At 44.4% G+C, this 11,387-nt stretch overlaps 2 pseudogenes; both read right to left on the bottom strand.

Moving 5' to 3' along the window:
* Positions 1 to 737: 737 nt before the first annotated feature.
* LOC101587741 lies at positions 738 to 1,222 on the bottom strand (annotated as a pseudogene).
* A 2,877-nt stretch (positions 1,223 to 4,099) lies between these two features.
* Positions 4,100 to 11,387, bottom strand: part of LOC101579741 — a 22,194-nt pseudogene continuing 14,906 nt past the window's right edge.

The raw sequence follows: 11,387 nt of genomic DNA, 5'->3' as shown, positions 1-11,387 counted from the left end.
CCCCTAACCCACTACTATTATGGACTACTGGACTACATTGAATTCTTTTGCTGAATTCATGCACCTACAATATTTAAATGGCAAGGGAATAGCCATCTCTGACAAAAGTAAACAAAAAATGAAGGACCATTTTGTATCCCTATGTACAAAATAGGATAGATGTACTGCTACTTTCTCTTAATTTAATGAGAAGAAAGATTTGTACTAATAGTGTTTGGACAGGATATCCTGTCTGCATCTTGTACTATGAATAACGACTACGAAGACAACAATATGCAGTGTATTAATTATTGTAACTGTCCTACTAACCTGTTTTGAAACTGTCTCGTTGGTATTTGTTCTTTAGTAACATTAATTTTAAAAAAAGGAAATATATTTACCACTAAATCACCTCAGGGTGCCACCATTGCTAAAAAGATACCTGTTTTCCATTGTAATGAGATTTCCCCCAAACACCCCAATTACAAGTATTGTAACAAGAATGCGTAAAGATCCCCTTTTACAGATCTTGTCCTCAGGATTCAGCTCAGAGCTCTCACCATCTTCAAACACCCCTCCCTGCTACTCTTCAGCTATGGATCTATCCAGCAGCCAGGGAATGGCCTTTGCTAGCCCCTGGGATCCACTTTCCATGTCCCTGTGGGCCAGGGCTGAAGAGCAAGGGAGGGTTTGGGAAGGGGGTGGGGAGGGCTAATTCCTCCCAGCACAGCACAGGGCAGCTGAAGCTTGAAGGGAGAGCGGGGCTGGTGAGACTTGAGGGAGGGTCCAGGCCCTGTATTCAGTCAGAGTCACTGCTGGAAGAGGAGGAAGAGGAGGAATGCTTGCCATGTTTGTGGTGTTTGTGTGCCTTTTTATGAGCTTTCTTCATTTTCTTCTGCATCTTCTTGTCCATCACCATCCCTGGGCCCATCATGCCAGGGCCCAAAGGGTTCACATGAGGCATGCCAGGGGCAGATGGGGGACATGGAGGAGTATGGGAACCTGTGGGTTGGTAATCTGGACATGGCTGTGGTGGGGGCACAGGGTAACCGGGCCTGCACAGAAGGAAAGCTGGATTCCCCAGGGGAGCTCCTGGGGGAAGGGGGCAGGGGCCAGGAGGAAAGGCTGGATGAACAGGAGGTGGATGTGGATGTGGTGGATACACAAGATAGGAACCTCCAGGGCACCCAGGATGCAGTGGATAGGGGTTTGGCCCGAGATGCCCTGCATTGGGATTCTACATGTTCACGTAGTTCCCTGAGTCTTTCTGCCTCTGAACAGGCTCAATCCGTCCTTCTCTGCAGTCTCCAGTTATTCTTTATGAATACAAATTTAATGAGTTGACCAGGATGTCTATTTATGTCACCTTGGTTAAAACAGTTGTTTAATTGTCTATTTTAACACCTTTAGTTTACATGCCATAGTACAATTCCAGATAGAGGAAAGGTCAGCCTTTGTTCTGAAACAAGGAGAAAAATGGATGTGAAAGGGGAGCTGAGGAAGGATGACTTCTGCCACAGGGCCTGCTCTGGCAATTTCCACTTTAGAACTAGAGTGGAAACAGTGATGTGGAAGTTGACTTTCTTGGATGCAGCCGTGGCTCCTAGGCCTCTGGACTGCAGACCACTGATGGAGAAGTCACCAACAGTTCTGGACAAGGTGAATGTCGTGGACGTGCTGTCAGAGTCGCTGCTCTGAGGCCCCACACATGAGTGATCCTGCCTGTGGCTTATGTTCTGCTGTTGCCATCCTACAAATTTTTAAATAAGGGGTTTTTATTTTATTTAAATTTGGGCCAGCAAATTACATAACTGGCATTGGTCATGGATGTTTAGAGGGCTAAACCTTGGCAGAAGAAATAAAATGTGGCTCCAGCGTCACTTGGGGGACCTAGGTGGTGCCATTGGTGGAAACCAGCTTATTAAATATTTGGAAATGTTGAGTACCAGGTAAACCTTTGATAGCTTGATACAGCCACTGTAGGAAATAGTTACACTACAGAAGCCTTCAAATCTACAAGTTAGGATGCTTTTGCGATCATGACACCATTGTTCATTTACCACCCTCATGAAAGGTAAAATAATATAAGTGAATTATTCATATAAGTCAGGCTTCATGATGCACAGTTAGAACAATGAGATTAAGAATAATCATAATACGTACAATGTTAAATGCATTATAAATACTTTCTCCGTTAAACCTTAAAACTATTTATAAGGTTTGCTATCACCTGAGTGTTTGTGCCCACCTTGTCCAAATCCACGTGCTAAAATCCTAACCCCAAGGTGAGTAGGAGGGAGCTCTAGAAAGGGGACTGGGTCGGGAGAGGAAGGTCCTCAGGAGTGTGATTCGAGCGCGCAGAACAGAGGCCCAGGCAGCTCGCTTGTTTCACCAGCTGAGGATGAGAGAGGCAGGACCAAGCCTTCGCAGACATCAGTAGGCACCTTGATCTTGACCTTGCCAGGCACCAGGACTGTGAGAAATAAACTTCCATTGTTTCGTAAGCTCCCTCATTTGTGGTGTTTTGGTACCTGACTATCCCTATTCTACTGAAAATGGAAAAACTTATGGGTGGAGAAGATGATTAACTGGCCCGCAGGCAGCCAGCTAGGAGCAGAGGGAAGCAAGCTAGGACTTAAATCTGGAGCCGGTGCTTCTGACTCTCCTCATTAAAAGCTATTTTCCATGTCTCCATCTCTAACCCCAGTGAGGCTATTTGCACCGACCTAGTTTCCACCAGACAATCTCGTGGGCCTTCTGTCCTTCAGTTTTACACCACAAAATCTTCAAGTGGATTAAATATCATAGTTGTCCTTAAAGACTGTAGTTCTGACCCAACATATCCATGAGGCGTCACAAATCCCAGCACAAGCATTTTTATCCAGATTCATTTGTGGTGTCTGGGTTCTTAACATACTATTGGATGTAGGTGAAAATATTTATATTCACTTTGACTTAGCCATTCACACATAACCCAAACAATGTCAGACAACACAGTCATTAAAACATTCATCAATTTTTCTGATCGTAAAAGTATTACGAAGTGTGTACATTGCAGATGGATAGACCTACATCTAAATTCTGGTTAGCCCCATGTTTGGGACATGTTATCAGAGTGTACAGTGAGTATGGTAGCAGTTGCTGCCTTGTGGTTGTCGTGAGGGTGAATTAAGATAATGCAGACATCCTTCTGCCATGTTGCTCTCCACCCCTATGCTCTCACTCTTTTCTGAGCAGTGCCTATTGTCCAAGGCTGATATTGCTCTTGATTGCTCAAAATCACCCTCTCCCTTTGCCACATTCCACCCCAGAGGCTAGATTATATGATGCTCATCTGCCCAGCTTTTCTAGTGGCTAATGGCAGTCATGTGATGATATATTATTAGTATTATTATTACCATTTTGTATTTTAGGGAAGGGTCTACAGGGTGTTCAGGGTCTCACTACTAGATTCAATTCATAGTGATCTGCCTGTTTACAGCCTCCCAAGAGCTGGGATTACAGGCGCGTGCCACCACTCCCAGTCTCAATTGCCGTCTGGCAGGGCTGGCATGGCGGGGCCCCAGGATCAAACGCCTGGTCCCTGTGTCTGCTTGCAGGTGCTTTAGTCTGCTGAGCTATTTGGCTGGCCCTAGTCATGTGATACTATGCTTTGTACACGATAACAGTAAATTCACTGGGGTTACTTAGGGTTACTTTTTTTTTTTTTTGATGATTGAAAATCTTAATTGATTCATGTTTTCTAGAAATACTGTACTTTTAAATAAATCACCAAAGGTCAAATATTTCTCTCTGCTCTCAATTCTTTGTTTTGTTTTGCTTTGTTTGCTATATAGCCCCAGTCAGTCTTCAAGTCACAGATATCCTCCCGCCTCAGCCTCACGAGTGCGGGGATTACAGGTGTGCATGACCACACGCAGCTCTCTTCTCAATTCTAAGCCCCTTGCCCACCAAATATAATACTAATCACTTTGTGTCAGCTATGATTGTTAAATTTTTTTTCCAAACACTTTTAAAAACATAAGATCATTGTAACAAACAAACCACATTTGCAATCCTAAAAAAACCAGAAAACAGGGAAAGCTTTACTCTAACTGATTAAATCACCGATCATCTGGATTCAGCCTTCTTCCACTGTAAGGCCCTTGTGCGCTGGATCTAGGCATACAGACGTCCTCGCGTCACAGGCGCGGCCGCTGCACACGGCAGCGGGGCACAGAGAGGAGGTCCTGCTGGTGCCGTTCTGTCCTTCACCAGCTACTTCTCCACTCTCTTCATTCTCCTCCTCTTGATCCTTGCAAGAGTCTTAACTGTTGGTATCAATAAAATAATTTTCTTCCCCATTCTCTGTTCTACTTTTTCTTCATTAAAGTTGTCTGTATCTTCAGTGAAACTTTTCATCTCTTGATTGCTGAAGTACTCAAATACTTTTCTGCTTTTGCCTTTCTTTGAAACAAACTCATCAGATGTTCCTAATGCTTTTAGTTGGTTAGAATAAGGATTTTCTGCAGTCCTTCTAGCATTTTTCTGAGAAACTCAAATATCAGTGGCCTCATTTTAATTTTTCTTCTCTTCCTTCTAGTTCTCGTTGATATTCTCTCATCCTTTCCTTTTCACTCTTTCTGAGATATTTTACTTTGGATTTAGACATTTGAGCTAAACTTTGGAGTGGATCACAAGCCCTAGCCCGGGTTGTCAGGAGTTTCTGTAATTCTTTCATTCTTTGCTTCTGCTTAGTTAAGATCTGATTTTTTTCTTCTTCCAACGTTTTCTTTTCCTCAGGTGATCTGATGGCTCATTCCCATCCTCTGGAGGACGCTGTGGGCACTGGAGGCCTGTAGCTGCAAGACGTGGGCTTTGCATTTGCATTTCTTCCTGGTGACATATACCTTGGAGACAGATGAGGGCAATGTGTCTGTTTCAGATTTTCTTCATCTGCCAAATTGTTAACCCTCTCAGCAGATTTACTCAAAGCAACATGAAGATCAAGTGGTCATTGGACTGCTGAGAGTTTTGGACCCTTGTGTTCTGAGAAGCTTTTCTTACACTCCTCAGGAAGGTCCTCAACATCAGGAGTCTCGGACCTGGGGTGTTTATTCCTTAATTTCACAGCCTGTTCAGGACACTTGGGGTTCCTGACATGTTTGTAACCTGGTCTATAGAGAAGAGGGGAAGAATTCTGTAAAAGCTGTTGTGCTCTCAGCTGTGTCCTAATGTTTCGAAAGAGGTCTTCTTTTAACTTGTTGCTGGAGGCTGAGCCATAAGTAGATTGACGTATGGGTTTTGCTTTATTTCATTTTTTAAAAATTCATTCTTCATTTTTATTTTTTAATTTTGTTTTATCTTTTGCAGAACCAGGGATTGAACTCAGGACCCTGCACTTACCAGGCAAGTGCTTATTCTACTGATCTATCTCCCTGGCCCCATGGGTTTGGCTTTAAATCAATATGTTTTCTTTTTAGACTTGAAACAATCTCTCAGTTGCTTTTCCTCAGCTGCTTGCTTCTGTTCTTCCCTTGCAACATGCATAAATGGCTTTTGTAAGGCCCATAGTTTCTTTGTTTGTCTCCTTCCTAGCCTCCTCCGTTCTTCACTTTGCTTAACTAGCTCATGATAAAGGGGAAGGAGGACCCTCAGAGAAACTGGATTAGCTCAGAATTTCTTCTTACACTCTGAATCTTCTTCGTTTTTGAGCAGTTTTTGTACTATTTAGACATCTGATTTAGATTTCATGGCACCTTCTTTTTTCTTCTGTTCTCTAATCATCGTTTGAAAAGTTACAGGTATTGTAATTGTGGACACCCATCTTTTTGGTTTCTTGTTTTTTTCAGTTACTTGGAAGTCAGTATCGTCACCCTGAATATAATCTTCAACACAAAAGCCTTTCACATGTTGCTGATGACCTCCTTAGCATAGGTTATCATTTTGTTTTTCCTAGGATGCTCCTTTTCTAGGTTGGGCAGCTCTTCTTCAGAGGAAGAAGTATGCAAGGAGGAAGGCTGGCCTAAGTCTGGCCCTGAGAGTGATGTCATTAACACAACAGGATGACAGGAGTTACTTTCTCATACAGAACTGGAAGAGTTGCTAGGAACATCATCCCTGATGGTCACTGGCTGAAATTCCTTTAAATTCAATTTATTCTGGTATATTTTCTCTAATTTTGAATAGTTTCTATGTGAGCGGACTTCAGCGTCTCTAGTTTCCTGAAATGCTCTGTTAGAGCGGCAGATGCCAGAAAAGCCCACAATGTCGCCACCGTTTATACTTCTTCCCAGCACTGAAGAGTTGGTGTCAGAATCGGCATCCACATGGGCCGTGACACCTTCTCATCCTCCTCCAGCGGCAAGGCTGCTACCACCAGGGCCTCTGAAAGCTCTTCATGCTCATAGTGGGGAACCCGCTCTTAGGTTTGGGGATTTCTCAGGAGGTGGAGACTGGTGGCCCCCAGTTTCGCCTCCTGGTGCGGTGCGAGGAGGCCATCACCCTACCTCGAAGGCCAAAGCGCCAGCGCTTGCCCGGGGCTGGTAAACTGGCTGGTTACTTGTTTTTAATTTGATAAAAATGAAACAGATGTAGCAGCTGACTCAGTTCATCTTTTTGCCCCTTGTGGGATGCCTGAAGCTTCAGCAGCCTTTCCCAATCCTGTGGCAATAATCATGGAAGAATGTCCGTGGGAGCTGGGAGATAGGTTAGCCCTTAAGTGCCTGCCTGGAAAGTGCAAGATCCTGAGTTTGATCTCTGGTAAAAAAAAAAAAAAAAAAAAAAAAGTCCAAGGGACTCAGAAAACACTAGCCCTCACACATTGCCAATTGTGTGGCAGTTATGTACCCCAGACCTCTTATTTTTGTTAAAGTTGGTGTAAGTTAGATTTTGTTACTTGCACCAAAAGCACCCCTATCTGACAGATTATGCTTCACTTGTCTGCTTAGATGGTGTTTTCCCCAAGGCATCTTCCTAAGCTCCAAGATGGATTTCTCTCCTCTGAATGTGTACGGCAGGCTGTGTTTATTTTCAGCATAGCACTCAACCATTTATTTGTCTTAAAAATCCTTGAAGATAGGACTGTGTTGATATACACTTGAATCTTACTAAGCACTTACAAAGTAGATGCATTATCATAAAAACTAATAAATGTTTTTATCAATATATTCTCTAGAAATAGACAAATCAAAAGTAAAGAGTTGGGACCTTTTCTCTAGCTTCCTTCTCCAGCCCTGCTGTCCTTCTTTATGACTTACTAAGGAACTGCTTCTTGGAAGGAGGCCATAACTTCCTTGAACCCTTGGATGGAGAGCTCCACCTCCCTCCTGTTCGCAAACATTGTGGTACTCAGTAGCTGCACGGAGGCCAAATCTGTTCATATACTGTTTAACACTTGGCTCAAAGCTTTGATCAAGTGTAAGTCTATGAGTTCATCAGCCACATTTATCTTGCTTTAAACAAACTCAGTCCTAATTCTGAATATTTAAGTTACTATGTTTGGCATTTTTTAAAATCCTAGTGCAGCATCTAGTAAAGTGTGCATGTGTGCAATGTATTGGATTTTATGGTATTGGAGGGCTGGAGATTTACTTATTAAGCCATAGTAACTATGGACTAAAAGAGAGAAACCGCAAAGTGTTCTCTCATTTAAAGGCTTATTTTGTTTTGCTCTGTCTGTTTTAAGTGACATACAGAGGAGTAAGAAGAAAAAACAGAGCAATCCTGACCGTTCTAAGAGCCGTGGTGGCGTGCCAAGTCATTCCCGAGAGCAGAATTTGCCAAGTACGGCGTTGCTGTCAGGTGTTTCCTCACTACTCTGCCTTGGAATCAGAGAAACTACCCAAACAGAATTATCTCACCCACTTTGCAATCACCTATACTTACCTTACATAATCTATTCTGTGGTTGCTCAGAGGAAAGCCTATGGCTGTAAAATCAAGACATGCCTCAACCAAGGGAGAGCACAGCCTTAAGTATTTCTGCAGTTTCTGGTCTGGTAAATGTGTCATGCAGTTTATTCTTCAAAAAGTGACACATAAAACACTTAATTCATTTTAACAACAAGGTTTGGCTCTTTGGCAGTTTCTTGAGTGTGACTTCAACAGGTTTCTTGAGTTGACTATGGGCATTTGTGAGGGGTTTTGTGTGAATTAACAATGGCTACACAGAGAAAATTAAGTGTTACCTCGCTATTTATGCTGCTATATCCTCTGGTGCAAACCCCTATGGAAAACCTGCTTCTCCATGAGCTATTCCTAGCAGAATACCTTTCTAGCTCCACAATACTAGAAAGAACTTAAAACATATGAGGGAAAAACACACATGTGGACTTTTTGTGCTCTATTATCCTGGTGGAATGGTCATACTTTCTTCTTCCCAAAGCCAGGATGCTTTGCTACAATGAAGATCCTTCCTTCTTGGTTTCTGAGCAATGGAGTACCTCAGTGAGGACCTGTCCATGCTGTTTTTTTGTTTTTTTTTTTAAAAACCTGCCTCAGGTTTATTTGTACAAAGAGCACAGGAGGAACCCCTCCCCCCCATACACAGATGGCACCCCAGGGGTCACACTAGTCTTTCTGTTTTTACATCAGCGGATAAGAAGCTTTTACTGTGGAGCCTTCATGGGGGCATTGGCACTTTTGGGGGCCTGAGGTGGAGCAGAAGCTAGATCCTGGGCCTTGGCTGGAGCCTGGGCCTTAGGCAGGCAAGTCTTGGGACCCTTGGCAATGAGGGCATGGATATGCTTCCCAAGCTTAGTGTGGGCAATATAGGTAAGTTGAGCGAGCCTGCAGTTTACTCCTTTTGGGATGATCTTGTGTAGGAGTCTTTTCCAAGTCTTTGTCTTGGTCCAAGAAGCCAATATTTGTAATCCCAAAGTTACGTTATTGGACTCCCACCAAGTTAATTCCAATCTACCACTTTCAATGTAATCCACGGCGAAAGTAAAAACACTAAAACATAATTTTAGTTATTGGGGAGCCAAAGGGCTCAAAGTCCAGTCATGAGGATGGCTTTCCGGAACAAAGAGACTGACCCAGGGCCTCACTGGGTTTTATTCAGTGGAGGAGTGACTTGAGGAGGAATGACCGAAAGTTGTGGGAAGTAGGTGAGTATTGTGAGCTGAGCTAGGTGGGTGGCCTACGTTTACCTCTGCCATATGCAGAGAGGATATGCAGAGAAAGTAATCTGCTTTATGCTATTGAGACAGTATCTAATGTTTTTTTGGAGGGTCTGGTGCTTCAGCTTTGATGTAGTCTTTCAAGCCCCAGGAAATCATAGCCTCTGTCTTGAGGCTTGATCCCAGCTAGCGGCGCACAGCATTGGCTCTTCGTCCTGTCTCAATCTGGCTCACAGTAAAGAGCAGCAGATCCTTCAAAGACTATCACCAGCACCTCAGCTAGACCAATACACATTGCTTAAAGGCCAATTGAAGGATAAACAGAAGTCCTAGCCAGTTCTGCACATAACAATACGAGGAAATAGGGTCAGGCTCAGTCAAAATGGAGACAGTCACTCTTTTTTCAAGGAGAGCTGCTCAGGTGGTCCTCCACAGTCCTGGGCTTGACCTCCCTGGGCATGATGAGGGCCAAAATAGCCTCGGCATGTGCACTCATGGCCTTGGCCTTGTTTGCTTGCATCTTCTTGAAGCCCTTCTTGTTGTGCTTCTTGGCAAAACGCATGTCCCTAAGGAACTTGGGATCTACCCCCTTCAGAGATTCGTATCTTTGTGACTGAGGTTTCTTGATGCCATTTCTGTACCATTTTCAGGACTGGTTGTACATGGTGTGGTTCTTGGATTTGGGCATAACTGTACTATAAACTGCAGCTGCCAAGTGCCTGGAACTGGAAGGAAAAAAAAATGTATTTAGTACAGGGTCTATAGGATCTCACTACACAGATCAGACCTGTAGTGATCCTCCTGTTTTCAGCCTCCCAAGTGCTGGGATTATAGGCACTCACCACCATGCCCAGCCTCAATCACCACCTCAGTGTGTCACAGGGGTGGGGCTGGCACAGCACGCCTGGGATTGAACTTGATCCCTGTGTCTGCTGAAACAGGTACTTCAGTCTGCTGAGCTATTTGGCCGGCCCTCTTGTGCTGGTTTTAAATAAAGTCCTGTGTACAAGAGGGGGATCCACTTGAGAATCTGCTATGTGGTGTGCTTTCTTCAGATTAGAAGTGTCAGTCTGACCCTGGTTTGCAGAGAAGCAGAAGGCCTCAGTTTAGTCAGGGTTCCTCTCCAGCTTTGACTCGATTGAGAGGGGCCATGTGGCTTGCTCTTTGTACTCCTTGGGAGCAAAACTGGGAATGGGGCTAAGTTTGTTCACAGAACTAACTCTATTTTTTCCTCTTTCCTTCTCCCTTTCCTTTCATACTAGAATATTAATAATGATAAAACCACACCTTGCAGATGAAGAGGCTATAGAGTTTTAGTGACCGGCTTGAGCCATTTTAGTAATTGGTCAAGCTAGGACTTGAACCCAAAGATTGATTTCAAATGCTTTACTTAAGATGGGGACTGCAGAAAGCTCCCTTTCCTCCTGAGTCTGTCCATAGGGTCACCCTAGAGTTAGACAGTAATCCATGCCATGAGTCAAAGTGACCTGTCCCTCTTGCATATCAGGTAACAGAAAGGAGAGATGTGCGCAGCTCCTTACCTGACTGGAAAGAGAGAAGCCTGCAGCCTGCAGCTGGCTGAGACCCATCTGGGAAAACAGCCTCCAGGTGCAGGGTCGGGGATCTGAGGCACACGTGGCAGGGTGCTCCGGAATGAGAGTAGGGAAAGCAGGGCACCTTCCACGCCCCTGAATCCTCACCCCAGCTGACATGCTCGCAGCTGCGCTGCACTTGACTTTGGCTTCTATTTGAGATGAGATGGGGGTGTCCCAGTAGGCATAACACAAAAGCTGCAGGGCCAGCAAGGCTGCCTCTCACCTGCCAGGGCTTGGCGGAATACGTTAAGATCTAGGTGTGGAGCATCAGACAGAGGGCAAGGCTAGTCTTGGGAGAGGTTTGGAGTTGGGGGAAGTTGCAGATTTTTATTTTGTAAAGATTTATTTGGTACAGGGTCTCACTACATAGCTTGGACTCATACTGATCCTCCTGTCTCAGCCTCCCCAGCCCTGGGAATACAGGCGTGCACCAGCATGCCTGGTCTAGGTGGCCAGCACAGCATGTGGCAGGTGGGCAATGTGGTACCAGGGATTGAACCCAGGTCCTTGCCAGGCAGGTGCTTAGACCACCAGGCTACCTCCCTGGCCCAAGTTGCAGGTTTTGATCACGAGACTGCACAACTCCTAGTTGTGTATGCGATGTCTCACTCACTATGAACTTCCTATTTGAGAATTATTGAATCATCTAATTTAAAAAGCAGGGGACTCACAGTGGTTCTATGAGGAGCTCATGCTTTAACATCAGAATTCAG

This window comes from Octodon degus, unplaced genomic scaffold, assembly GCF_000260255.1.
Source record: "Octodon degus isolate 3935 unplaced genomic scaffold, OctDeg1.0 scaffold00114, whole genome shotgun sequence".
NCBI classification, from domain to species: Eukaryota; Metazoa; Chordata; class Mammalia; order Rodentia; family Octodontidae; genus Octodon; species Octodon degus.
The sequence above is the reverse complement of the archived record's forward strand: the minus strand, read 5'-3'. Positions and strand labels throughout refer to the sequence as shown.